This window comes from Lycium barbarum, chromosome 5, assembly GCF_019175385.1.
Source record: "Lycium barbarum isolate Lr01 chromosome 5, ASM1917538v2, whole genome shotgun sequence".
Taxonomy (NCBI): Eukaryota; Viridiplantae; Streptophyta; class Magnoliopsida; order Solanales; family Solanaceae; genus Lycium; species Lycium barbarum.
In genome coordinates this window covers 82,397,736-82,409,673 of record NC_083341.1, presented here as the reverse complement: position 1 = coordinate 82,409,673, position 11,938 = coordinate 82,397,736, and the positions used below count along the sequence as shown (strand labels likewise).

Sequence of the window (11,938 nt, the reverse complement as noted above, 5' to 3'; positions counted from 1 at the left end):
TTCGGTAGACTTGACCCTCTTGTTGAACTCCTTGTCTTTCTCTTTCTGCAAGGCTTCTTCCTTCTTCAGCCTTTTCTCGTTCCCTTGTACAAAAGCAACCATCTTGGAGATAGTCATCCCCCCATTCTGTGAAGCAATATTGGCCCCATCATACAAATGGGAATCAAGACCCCCAACATACCTCCTCACTCTTGCCCTCATGTCCGGTACCATATTTGGAGCATGCTTGGCCAGACTGATAAATTCTAAATAGTAGTCCTGAACTGACCTGCCATTCTGTTTAAGCTTCAGGAATTGCTCAGCCTTAGCTTCTCTGACTTCTATTGGCATGAAATGGTCCAGGAATGCACTTGTGAATTCATCCCATATAGCATCAGGTGCATCCTCACCTCGGGACAATTCCCAAGATTCATACTAGGTGTTAGTAATGCTCTACACCTGATGAGCTCCAAAAGTAGCTGCTTCGATTTCCGTAACTGTCATAATCCTGAAGATTTTCTGAAGGGCATCAATATAGTCCTGAGGGTCCTCATCTTTCTTTGTCCCCGTAAAGACTGGGGGATTCATTCTGAGAAAATCCTTAGTCTTAGAAGACTTTCCATTATTCGCTGAGCTTGACCTAGATTCCTGACGTTGGGCCTGACCTGCTACCAGTTGTGTGAGCATGTTGATAGCATTCCTAACATCCCCATCCGAATCACTAGGAGGTGTAACTGTAGAAGCGGTTGGGGCTACTGTCTGAGCTAGAACGGTCTCTTCGTGAGTTGCTTCTGCAGTAGCCCCATGGCTAGTGGCTGTGGCCTTCCTAGTGTATTTCCTTTTCGCAGGCATCTTATGAAAATACGTACACGCACGAATTAGAAAGGCATCCTGAAAATACTGCTCTAACTGCACGATCTAGAGTATGAAGGAAGTGAGACAATCCTAAATGTCTTGGTGGTCAACTATTTATATGTATGGGGCCCTCACACATATAAAATTCACCCCACTGGACGCGGTTTCATAGACTCCTTAAAGACACTTGAACCTAGGCTCTAATACCATGCTTTGTCACAACCCGAACCATGGCCTGGGCGCAACACGGCACTCGGGCCTTGCTTGCATGTGTCCGAGCGAACCTCATGGCTTGCTTGACAACATGGGCATCAAAACAACATAATCTATATGATGCAATTTAAATGAATCATGAAAACATAATTGCGGAATAAAGTCTTGAAGTAATCTCATAGCATGGCATATCATGAAAACGTAATAGTCTGCAAACATAAAAGCACACTTGACTCCGTGTACTAACATCTGTTTATGAAACCTCCAAAACATGTCTGAATACTAACTGCCAGGACATGGCCCTGGACTATCATAAACTGAATACTAGTGCAGACTCCATGTTGAACTCCGAGAGAAGTGGGGCTCACCAATAAGTTGATAACTGAGGTGATCTTACTACGCAGGTGTATGCTCCTGAAAATCCGTATCTGCACCGTGAAGTGCAGGCCCTGGAGCAAAAAGGGACGTTAGTACATGGTGAATAGTACTAGTATGTAAAACCTACTAAAATGAAGAACATGACACAATATAGGTATAGGACATGAACTGAAACTGAATATAACCTGAACATGAGCATGAGTAAAGTTTGAAAACAGTAAACCAAAGGAAATACATGCATATATAATTGATTGTAACGTGGGGAATGCTATAGTATAGCCGACAACATGATCTAGTACTTGCGTCCGATCAGCAGAACACTCACACCTTGCCAGGGATATGAGATTTAAATAATAATGATAAACATGTAAGGATCCAAACTGCATAATGAAGGTGTTGCCTCCTTGCTGACAACCCTTATCCTACGGTGGCTACGTAGTTTTAGGCTTTACTGAGCCTTCTCGGTTAACTAAGCAAATCCCAAAACATGTGAATTATGATGATAGCTTGTGAGATCATGGTTTCATGAGATACTTGTCATAGTCTTGCAAGCATGTTCTTGATTCATGAATAATAATAATAATAATAATAATAATAATAATAATAATAATAATAATAATAATAATAATAATAATAATAATATTCATAAATACTTATATAATTAACTTGAAAACATGCTTGTAACTTTCTAGATAAAATCATGAAGCTTCATATAAATATAATGAGAACACATGAGGAAGAATTCATGATTCATGGATTAAGCTACGGTTCCTAATAACCGTAATGGAAGATTAGGAATACAATAACGAATATAGATACAAAATTCATATTCATAAATACATAAATACGGGCTACCAATATGTTGGGTTTAATGCCCTAGGATTTAAACTTCATGGATATCAAAAAACGGAGTGTGGGGAAGAACGTAGAGATTCCCACACGTGGATAGAAGTTCTACATACCTTAATTGCTCCAAAACTTGAATTAAAGACTTAAATTTTGAAGAAGAACTCCAAAAGCTAGAATCTTGATATTTATGTGGGTTTTCTTGAAAACCCTAAGCTAGAAATGATGAATTCTTGATTAGCAATCATGGGTACATGTTAGAATTAACTTGGAATGACTTAGAATGGCTTACCTTAGAGTATCTTGAGTTTGGGAGAGAAGCATTTCGTCCTTAGGATTTGGGAGAATGAAAAATGGGAACAAAATAAGACCATACCCATTCTAAACGAGTTTTCTGCCAAAAACGGGCAATGTACGTCCTAGTATGTACGGCTCTTACTTGAATGTACGTCCAATACTCCTTGGACGTACATTGGGTGAAATTTCTAGTGAAGATTCAGCTCTGCCACCCTTAAGTAAAATGACTATAACTCTTTGTACGGATGTTTGTTTGATCTTCACAATATACCGTTGGGAAGGTATTTCAATTATCTACAACTTTAAAGAAGAACGTTTTCTCAAAATACTAACGTACATTCTCGAAAACTGGCCATGAATAAAGATTCAGCTCTGCCACCTTCAGTAAAATGGACATAAATCTTTGTACGAATGTCCGTTTAATCTCTGCAATATACCGTTGGAAAGGTATTTAAATTATCTGCAACTTTTGAGAACGAGTTTTTCTCAAATTACTAACGCACGTTCTCGAAAACTGGAAATGAATGAAGATTGCCTTAGATTTAGACAGATTTAGAAGGCCTTAAGGATTTTACTTTTTGGTTTGACTTGAAAACGACTATCTATCGCCCGAAATCATCCCGAAGGGATTCATATATAACTAACATGTCATTATAATACCAATATTACCCATTAGGACCTAACTCGAACTTACGGGATGTTACCGATATGGTTTAGTATGAGAGTACGAGGTGTTACAGATACCCAGTGATGATCTGGTATCGTTGATTTTATGAAAATGATATTTGATGAACTCTTTTACTTGAGTGATTTTGAGAAAGCCGATGTCTGAAGAACCATTCTGAAATGGTTGATTTGTGAAACTGATATTTGACTGACTCCTTGAGTGATTGTGAGGAGGCCGATATTTGATGGTTATATTCGGGCATCGTTGTTGCATGGACGATTTTGATGTTATCCCGGAATCGTTGTTAGTCCATGGACTTCGCGGGTCCCCCAGGGTGGTGCCGGTGAGACTCCCCCTGTGAGCAATTAGCCAGGGTCCCGTCTGTCTGTTGGGCAAAGGTACGGGACGGGTGGCACTTAGAATTTGCGAGTCACGCTGGGTTGTGCTACCGAGACGTCGATATTTCCGTCCGGAGTACATGTGTACACCTCATTTGCATGGCATGGCATCGCATTCATACCATTATTGCACCGCATTGCATTATGACTTGATTGAGTTGTTGTGATGATTGGATAGGGATGATTCTGTTGTGAGGATTGGATCGGATATACTCAGACTATCCTATTTGGGTTTAGATGCTATACATAGGCAATGACGAACATTTGGACTCTATGATTGTGAACTATATTGTTGACTTGTGCTCTGTTAATTTAACCTAAACTGGTAGTAAATTGTTTAAGTTAGGTAGGATAAAAAAAAGGTGTCGCAACAATGAGCTCGCTCCTAAAACACACACGAGCGACTTGGGAATTGCAAAGATGTTGAGAACCTGTATAGGTGTTGGCCAACTTATAATTCATTGAAGAGTAGTTGTGACTTAAGTTATATTGACGTTATGATCTACTGTTTTGGGATATGTGATTTGATTTAGTGATTATCATCATTATCCGTGAATTCTTTACCAATATGTATTACTAACCATTATCGGCCTATGATACTTACTCAGTACGTGTGTTTTGTACTGATATTGCACTTGCTACACCCTTTTTTGGGGTGTAGATTGTTTTAGGTATTTGATTGATGTGAAGAGGAACTCACGGTACCTATCTGGAAGGCCTCCTCCCATTTCATTTGGGACGGAGGATGCGTCGTAGAATGTAATGGTAATCTTAGTCAATAACTGCTCTTGTACTAGTCTAGACCAGGTCATGGGTAGTCGTATCGAGTCTGTAAATTAGTGTTGTTGTAAACGTATAAACCTTGTTTTTACTGAATACTTATGAATGGAATTCCGCTGTATTTATTAATTATCAAATGCTTTTAATAGAATGTCGTGTCATTGAAACGTTATATAAATGAGAGGGTTCGCCTACCAAGGTGGAAAGGTAGGTGCCCGCACGAACCCAAATTTGGGTCGTGACATTCACTACTAAAAAAATAGCGTTTAGCAACGGAATATTAGTGACAGACCACATTCCGTCGCTAATTAATGACGGATTAGTGATGGAATAGTCATTTTGTCATGAGATAAGCAATTAATTTTTTTGTTCATTATATAGCTACGATTTAGCGACCAAAACTGAATTTTGTCGCTAATTATTAGCACAAAATTTTGGCACCTCAAATTTCACTACGGATTTAGCAACAAAAGAGGCGCGACAATTTTTATTAATACGCAGCGACGGATATATCAACGGAAAATCCGTCGCCAGGTCGTTTAATTTTTCTCCAAAAAAATTATATTTGCAGCGACGAAAAATTCTGTCGTAATATTTATTACTAAAAAAATCAAGCTATTATATAGCGACGGAATATATTCCGTCGTTAAGTCCGTGGGTAAGTGTAAAATAAAATGATATATCCTACGGCACACATATACTTTCTCTCTCTTCAAACACCACAACACTGAGAGAGAACACTTTTGCACCACTGCATCTAGGGCGAAATCGTGAGAGATCAAAATAATGTGAATCTAGGCTTCTATTGCGTTTTCTCTTCTTTTGCTACATCTTTTATCTGAAGGACAGGTATGTTTTTTTTTTCTTTCTATGTTTTATGGGCAATTTTTTTCTCCTTTGTCTCTTTCTTTATAGTCTTTGAAGGTAAATTTGAAATAGGAGTTAAGAAATATGAGTATGTCTTGTTTGGCTTATTATTGCTAAAATCGAAGTTGGGTGTCTTGAAAACTGTTGGGTTTATAATTTGTTTTAAGGTTAAGTGTTGGGAATCTTTATTTGGTCCATAAATCTGCAGAAAATGGAAATTCGACCTTTTCTTGTGCTAATCCTTGTTGGGTAATATTATTTGGAGCTTAAAGTTTGTTTTAATCTATTTCATGTCAAGAAATAAAGCTTGAAGAACTCAACATTCTTCATGTTCTGTGATTTTAGAATTTCGATTTCACTGTTTGAAGTCGGTGTTAGTGAATTGGGGTTTCACTTACTCGATTCTTCAAAACTCGGCCTTATCAACATTATTCATTCTATTCACAGTCCAAATATTGGTATGATACTGACATTGATTAACTATTTTAGGATTTTGCTTAGTTTCTTCTCTTGTTCTTTGTTTATTTAGCTGTGAGTTGCCATTTAAGCTTGAAAGTCTGAAGTTGTGATTGTTTTCTAAGCCCTTTTGGTGTTGTGAGTTACTTTTTGGTTTATTTAGTAGTTTGAAACTGCACAATTCTGATGTATTTTCATGTAAAAATTGAATCTTTTAGTGCATGCTTGTGTGTATGTGTGTTTATTTGAAGCTTGAGTGCATATTATAGTAGAAACTAGTCACTGTGAATTATGACGTGCTCTTTATTATTGTTCTTCCTCAGCCTCCTCTTTGTATGTGTATTGTGTTTATCTGAATTCATCACTGAAAAAATATTCTTTGAAGAGAATTGTTCTTTTGCACTATAGTTCTAAGAGTTGTTTCTCGATTTATTTACTTGTTGGGGAGTGCACTAGGCTGAGTTTGTATCATGTTAATTTTGTTGTTTATATAGGACTAAGAGTCCTTTTTTGATTTGAATGAAGCAAGCTGCATCTCAAAGTAGAAATTTTGTATTGAGAGGAGTAGTCTTTAAAGAGAATTTGTTAAAATTTCAGTACTAAATAGTTTCTTGATTTATTTTCTTGTTGATAGGCATAAATGCCAATCTGTTTCTTCTTTATTTTGCCTAATTAACTTACTGCCTTTATGTGCTTGCTGCTGTTAATTAGCCATATTCAGCGACTTATATAGAAAGTAAGGTACAAGTTCAAGTGAAGCCAATATTATTGATATGGAGCTTAAATATGTATGTGTAAAATTCCAAAATTTTAATAATACAACATTTCGAAACAGAACCGAAGACTCCCAGTCTTGGGATCTTGTTTTTTAACTTCCCTTACATTTTGAAATAGAACCGAAGACTCCTAGTCCTGGGATCTTGTTTTAGAACTTCCCTTTTATGTTGTATGCGTAAACCCTATGAATACTTTCAGGACTTGACAGAAAAATTTCCCTGCTCGAGGGTCTCTAGGACAGATCGTAAATCCCCTACTACTTGAATAGAGAAGTTCCCTGAGAGTAAGCCTTGATCTATATCAATCTTTGATTGTTCAATTTACTTATTTGTTCACTCATTTATGCCATTGCCATATTATTTTCAAGTCTATTCATTTAAAGTTAGATATTTTGCCGTTGTGATTCATTATTTTACTCTTAAGGCCTAAATCTTTAGTGGCTAGAGTGAGTACTGTTAGGATCTGTTGCCTTGACCCTTTGGGACTGTACATAGGATTTTCTTGTTCGAGCTAATAAGTTTGAAAAGAAACTTAGGAAGTCACTGTAACTTATACTTATTTGCGTAGTCTTGGACAAGGTGATAATCTAGTAATTTTCAGTGAACCTAATTATCCATTTGAAGATAAAAAAGGTTCTCTCATGGCGAAATGTCTACAGTCAAAAGTATTAGTAGCAATACTTATCGAAAAAGGAAAAAGTGTATGGTAGAAGCAATCTTTTTGGCTAAGAATAGTGTAGTGACTGATGTTTAATGAAAACTACAGAAGATATTGATAGAAGTAGTTGTAATCCTCTTGACTAAGAATGGTAGCGCATGTATGTTGAAGATTTGAGTTAGCAACACTTTTTTAAGACGGAAAATCAATTATGCACTAATAATGCACTTATTGTAGCATTATTAAACTTGAGGAACAATAGCGCTTGTATGTTGTATTTTGTCCAGATAATACTTGAGGTAGCTTATTGTAGCATCATTAAACTTGTTTACAATGATGTGCAGTAGTATCTATTTCTTCTCAAAATGGATATTCGTTATTTATTAAGATGAGGCAAAAAGCAACAAGTTTATTGAAAGTTACAATTGGTGAGTTGTTTGTTGGATTATACTTATTGCATGTTGGGATTTATTTGAGCCTACTGTTTTGAAGTTCTTGTTTTTGAGAAACTTTAGGCTGAAATCTGAGGTGATTAAGGTGAAATGTTTCTATTTGGTTTCCAGTTAAAGCCTTTATTGACCCTTATTATGAAGAGTAGTGATCGATATATTTTGCTTTCAGTTTTCTTCAACCTATTTTACTACTTTCATTGTTAGTTGCTGAATCTTGTAGTGGACTATGCGCCTATGATGTTTGATGATACGTCTTCTTATTTAGTGGCTACTTATTTGGGCTTAAGTGCTATTGTAGCCAAAAAACTTGCTTGGGATAAAAAAACAAGTAGCTAAAATCAGTTAATCTCTGTTACATGATTTCATGCCATTAATTCTTTATTGGACTTTTGTATTTCATTGTTGTTTTAGTTCAACCTTTGATAGAATAACACTACAATCCCGAGATAACTAATCCCGGGATTAGTTATACCATCATTTTATTTCAACCAAACGTGGGATAAATTCATCTCAAATATAATCCCGGGATTATTTATCCTTATCCCTTATACCAAGCGAGCCCTAAGTGTATTTCCTTACTTCTTTTTTTACTGTAATGTGCAAGGAAAGCACACAGTTTATTTTCTGTGGCTATACTATGTTGTGACTTATATTAAACACACTGGACTTATCCTTTGCTAGTAGTTTCCATAGTTAATCTGAGGGAGAAAACAACATATTTAGAGAAACCAACAGTGATCTGTATGACCCCCTTCTCAAAGAAATATAAATACCTGATATTATAGAAATGATAAGGTGTTTCTATCCAAGAAAGGGAAATGAACAAGGGTCTATAGTGTTGTTTTACATAAGCTGCCAAGTCCATTCCAATTTTCTCTGCGTATTAAGTTGTTTGATAAAAAAAAGTAGATACAATTAAGTATTCTCGCCACAAGAATATTATTTAATTTTTTCTAGGGTTTAGCATATGCTGGAGCTACTTCCTGATGACTGAAGCATATTTCATTTACTTTTGAAGAACGCTTAATTCTTAGTGCCTAACTTGCTATCCTTGTACATATGGTACTGTTACTGTTGTATGAAAAAAAAAAGGATTCCATTATTTTCTGAGGATGAAAGAAGAACAATTGCTTAACAATATTTGACAAAACCTTTGACAGGACTGATCAAAATCAGAAATGAATTAGTTAGACCTATGGAACCTCAAATATCGATGAAGCCAATAATATATGTCGGGACCAATATATACGGGGAAGCTAATGAAACAAAAATTCAAGTCTTGTCAGTCTGATGAGTTCTGTTGCAGGCATTAGAAGTACATAAATGCAATTGCAGTGATGCATAAATTTGGTGGGACTGTTCTGTGTTGACTGATCATAGAAGAAGTGTAATGTCTATATCCTATTTCTCATTGTTGTTCATAGAAAGTGCAATTGTGGCCTTTAAGTTATTCAGTTTCTGCCCAACTATTGGAATCATTTCTAGTTATAGAAATATCTCTGAAAACAAAAGAACATGATTCTTTTTTTTATAGGCTGTTGAAAAGGGTCGAGATCCAACACCAGCTGAGGTACATTTGCACGTCCATACACATGATCATGATGGAGCATCTTTTATTGATAAGCATGCCCAAGCTATCCACGTAAGTTCAAAATTTTATAATTTTATTGGCTCTTTTTTTTTGGTAAGTAAACTTGCCCGAGGGTTGTCAAGTGACACCCCTTCGTCGGAAAATTACATTGTATGGATATGTCAAATTTGGTTTTATAGTTTATATATACCTATGTTGATACCTCTTGACATAAACTGAAGGTCTAGAACAACGGTTAAGGGGTTACAAAAAATAACTAAGGCCATGTGTTCGATCCTTGCTCGCGAGAGGATTATAGTTTTTTGAATATAAGACCTCCTACCATCAATCAGTCAACCAATTGTGCCTAAATAACAAATTCGTCATGTATATGAATTCCCGTAGACCGTAGTAGAGGAGGTGGTAAATAGTTGATTGTAATGAGACGCTTAAGTACAAAGCTCTCATCATTAAGACTCTTTCTTTTCCCCAATTTTTTTTTGTAAATTGTACTTTCGTATGTTGACTCCCCTAAGTAGCTGCTAAAAGCTTGCTAGTTCAATCTTCATTTGTCAAAACATATACCAAATCTGGTGTATAACCCAAAGACTTCATTTTACCTTTAATTCTTACACATTTGAAGATTGAGTAGTACTCCTACTATAATTGGGAATAAAAAATTTGTTTCTGCAAAATTAACAATGGACATGTGGGTTATACAGGAAGTAAGAATCATCTTTGTGAATATGGCATCAAAGAATGTCTTAAGAAGTAGAGTATGTGCTATGTTATTTTCAGAATGCTTAGTAATTTATTTTATATGTTTTTGATCTTGCATTTTTCATACTTTTAGATGTATTTTAACATGTGATTGATTAAGTATAATTTTTTTTTTGCGGGCATACTGCTTTCATTAGTAAAATTTATTTTGTTGGCATTTTCGTGTGCTTATTTCTTTATATTTCAACGCCCCTTAATAAAAATCCTGGCTTCGCCAAAGTGTAACAGTGTAGAACTGGTATTGCTATCATAAACTAGTATGGATATTTGTCCAAGTGTTGCAACATGCCGGCCAACTTCTTTTGCATGACCCCTCTACAGTAAATCTCCTGAACAATTGTAGTGCACCAGGTTCATATGTCTGATTTTCTGTTGGAATAATCTCATGTTCCTTCTCCTTCCACAATTCATATACTCCAACTGCTAGACTAGTTCTATAGATCATACATTTTGCTGAGTTACTTATTGCATTAGTCATAGCCCATTCAACTTCCTCAGCCCAACCAGTGGGACTTATTAGTACAACTTTCCATTCAAGCACCTTTTGCCACACCCTACTGGCTACTGGACACAAGAACAACAGGTGTTCTATTGTCTCTTGCTTGCACAAAGGACATGTTAAGTCTTCTATGTTGACTTTATATTTGGCAGTCGTATCTCTTTTTATTTGGTAATATTGAATGGTTAGTATTCTTGATTGTTTTAATTTCACTACTTATTATAGGAAAGATGTCAAGAAATATTACGGGAAAAATCACAATCTCAATCTGATATTGATCAATGTGAAGCATATTACCAAGCCGCGGAAGGAGCAATGAAGAGAAGAATATATGATCTTGGATCTCAAGCACAAAGTTACTACGGGCCGAATCTTCGTGTCACTTCTGATTTCGATGCTTCATCATAAGTACCACCTTCGGTTTCTCAATCAACACCAACAGAAAATATGGAGGAGTTGGTGATGCGATGGATTCCTACACTGACCGATCTCATGCTTCCCGTATTTATTGAGTAGGCACGCGAAGCAATTTCTTCACCAGCACACCATCCAAATGCTCATATCTACAACCCATCACTCGTGACACCTATAGTGCCTCCTAATACTACTGCTAACGTTGTCAATGTTGTTCCATTAGTTTCAGATCACGATTAAGTCATGCATTAGTTTTTGATATTTTTTGTTTTTTGTTGGAAGAAAAAAAATTATACAGTAACAATACTCGATGGATGTTTGTTCTTTTGGTAGTTGCTACCTTGGTGTTGTCGATGTTTTGTTAAACCTTCTATAAATATTATTTTATATGAATGTCAGTTATTTTGAAGGTTATTTAATAATTTACATTTAATATGTTTCATCAGGTGCATTAAAATAAATACTTAAATAAAAAGATTTTGTGACAGATTTTGTGACGGATTTTGGTTGTTGCTATAAAAAAACGTTGGCGACAAACGATTTTTTGTCGCCAAAAGCAGGACATAAGTGACTCAAACATGGTGCGACAAATTAGGGACAAAAGTTTTCGTCGCTAATTTATTAAAACGATGAAATGAAATATGAAATTAGCGACAGACTTTATAACAATATCGACAAAATATTCAGTCGCTATAAAGTGGCACGGATCCCATATGTCGCTAAGCTTGCTATGAATTTTATTTTTTCATCGCTAAGAGGTTAGCAACGCGCAAAATAATAACGGTCGATATTTCGTCGCTAATCTATCGCAAAACATGATTAGTGACTGATATATGCTGATCAGCGACGGATTACGTCTGTCGCTAAACGTTGTTTTTTTTTTGTAGTGATTGTGGAAGTTTAAAATAACAGTTGGAGAGGTAGTAAGAAGGATTGGGATAGATACTGAGGCAAGATGTGATTGCTATGATCGCAGACAATATGAAACTGTGGATTACTTGTTTGTTACAGGAAATGTTGCTACAAAAGTTTGGACAAATGTTAAGGCTTCTG

The 11,938-nt window shown here is 36.0% G+C and overlaps 1 long non-coding RNA gene across 1 annotated transcript; it reads left to right on the top strand.

Annotated features, from left to right (window-relative positions):
* Window positions 1-5,104: 5,104 nt before the first annotated feature.
* LOC132641028 (uncharacterized) lies at window positions 5,105-11,299 on the top strand. Its single transcript, XR_009582608.1, has 3 exons — window positions 5,105-5,262; window positions 9,157-9,264; window positions 10,697-11,299. It is a non-coding gene; the product is annotated as an uncharacterized LOC132641028 (long non-coding RNA).
* Window positions 11,300-11,938: the final 639 nt, after the last annotated feature.